Here is a 2717-nt window from a genome sequence, read left to right on the forward strand (position 1 = left end):
AACAACAGAAAAAAACAGAAAAAAAAACCAGGCAACAGCAAACCATCCCGTAGGCCCCCAAATCATTCTTAAATAGCATATAACCTTTTTTTTTTTTACTGTTTCTTTGCCTTATTTGGTGACTGAAAAATGTTGATTTTGTTTGAATATTGTTAATTAATTGACACTCCTGAATTTATTGTTTATGTTAGTCACTGAACTTTGTTAGTCTTCTGCACTTTCATGATGCAACATGCATGCATGAAGTACAGCATGCTGTTCTTCCAGTTGTTACCATTTTGTCTTCTATGTCTTATGCTGAAGGTGTGCTTTGCTTCTCTAGAATTTTTTTGCTTTCTTTTTTTTTAGAATATATTGCTATTTGGATATTACAGTACTTGTAAAAGTTTTTATTTGAGATACTCCTTCAGAGATGCCTACATTTTACATGTTGACACTTGGTTGCTTTCGTCGTTGCAAATTTGATGACAGACCTACAGTTGTAAGAGATCAAAGCTGACTTTATACAGTGTAAGCGTGACAGTGCCGTGGTGTTGTAGGCTAATTTTAATTTGTTTCCAGTTTTTTCTTTCTTATTTGAGATCACTCAGATCACACGGTTAATGATAGCTGAGAATATGGCTTATATACTGATGCGCACAATTTAAATTTGACGCGTCACTGTACTGTGTGTAACTAATAGTCATATAAATGATTTTAAACCAAATAGCAGTAAGGATCTTTATTTCTCTATACCTGAGTAGTAGCATTCTTTACTAAATCCCTAAGTTTAAACTATTAAATATGCATACGACTGATGCAGGCTGAATCTGTAAATGACACTCTCAAATATACTTCTGTTAGTTACCTTTCTTCTTTTAAATCAAAATATTTTTACTCTAGCCTATGTCCACAGGCCAGGTATGCTAGCTCAGGTCAGGTACTAGGCTAGATACTGTGCACATAAATGTATAGCTTTTTTGCTATTGTGTCCTGGCTTCAAAATGCGACTACAGTTATCGAAGTGCAAGATGATACATTCAGTGAGAATTTATATATTTCTGAGTTTATTTAATATTACTGCTTATATGGTGCAGACTATGACAAAATAAACTTTAACAGTATTATATAATCTGTTGGTACTGTGGCCTTCCAAACTCTTCCTGAGAGGTGACGGAAGACGAAATCATAAGGATTTTATTCTCCCTGCATCTTTCTTCAATCTAAATACGTTTACACTCATGCCAGAATGCCTGCTGTGATTATGCATGTCTGGTTGCTCAAAAGAGCCACTGCTTGGGAAGACTCACTCTTTGATTAGTGTTTATTTAGTATAAATATAGCTGTAGCTAAACTTGTTCTTGATCCAGTAACTGTTGGATACTAGAATATTTTGTTGAATATTACTTTTTTTTTTTTTTAATTTTCAATTCAGAATAAAAGATAGTGACAAAAAGCAAACAATGGAATGCTGCCATTATCTTGCTATCTGCTTGTGTTTGTAATATGAAGGCTGAAGTTATAGGCCCCGGTCAGATGATTTGTTATGTATTGTGTTAAAGTATTCCGTTGCTGTCCTGGTAACTACATCAACTTTTCTGCCATAATGCCCTTGAGATAAAAATGTAGTTCTTTTCTGTGCTGTGGAAAACAATTAACCAGTTATCACTGTCCTTTAATGCAAAGCTCTCAAAATAATGATCTCTCTCAAAGCATTGTAATTTGGCTTGTCTCAATCTAAAACAAGTTCCACAATGGAGTGACAAATTAGTATCCACTTATTTCTAAAAGACCTAAGAGGTGTAATGTCAAAAATAACCAAATACTCTCAGGTATGCAAAGCATATAAGTTTTCTCTTAGAAGTTTTAATGCAAGTCAGGATGCCAATGAAAGTCATTATCTTCCCATTGTGTTACTTTTTTTTTTTCATAAGAATATAAGAATATCCCACAACATTATTGGCACTATTTACAGTTGGAATACTTACATGCATAACAAGACATTTCCTTGTGCAATCGTATGTTAACATTCAGTTCCTTTTGTAGGTAAATGACCCTTCTGATCTTCCTTTTGTCTCAAAAGTTACCCATACTAGTGTAGTGTTTACATAGAGTATAGCTACTCTAGTCTATTGGAGAAGAAAAAAATATATATATCAAGTCTATTAAATATGCAAAAGAAAGGAAGAAAAAGTGTGCTCTTCCATTTCTGTGTGTGTCTCCACCACAGATTGTCAGTAAAATGAATTTCCTTGGTTAATGGAGTTCAATACTTAAAATTAATTCCTCTGAAACTTGCTGCTGAGCAATAAAGGGATTTCTGGAGAGGATGATGTAGAGGAGCAGACCTCCTCCTGGAATGGTAACTGGTGTAAATGGAAGTAGGAGGCAGACCTGAAAAGAGGGTTTTTTTTTTTGTGTTCCCCCCCCCACGTGCATACATGCACATAGTTCTCTCCTCTTGATTCTGGATAATGATTTACTGATAATGTTTTTATTTCTGACATTAAATTTTCTCTCCATATTTAAGCTATTCAAAGAAACAGTCAGTGACTAGCAGATACTTCAAATCTTCAATAGAAAAAATATAATTGGCAGGTAAAAGAGGACTCTTTACAAAGGTGGGTAGTGATAGGACAAGGGGAATGGTTTTAAACTAAGACAGGGAAACAGGAGAGGTTTAGGTTAGATATTAGGAGGAAGTTTTTCACACAGAGGGCGGTGATGCACTGGAACAG

The sequence above is a fragment of the Meleagris gallopavo genome, chromosome 9, assembly GCF_000146605.3.
Source record: "Meleagris gallopavo isolate NT-WF06-2002-E0010 breed Aviagen turkey brand Nicholas breeding stock chromosome 9, Turkey_5.1, whole genome shotgun sequence".
In the NCBI taxonomy this organism is placed as follows: domain Eukaryota; kingdom Metazoa; phylum Chordata; class Aves; order Galliformes; family Phasianidae; genus Meleagris; species Meleagris gallopavo.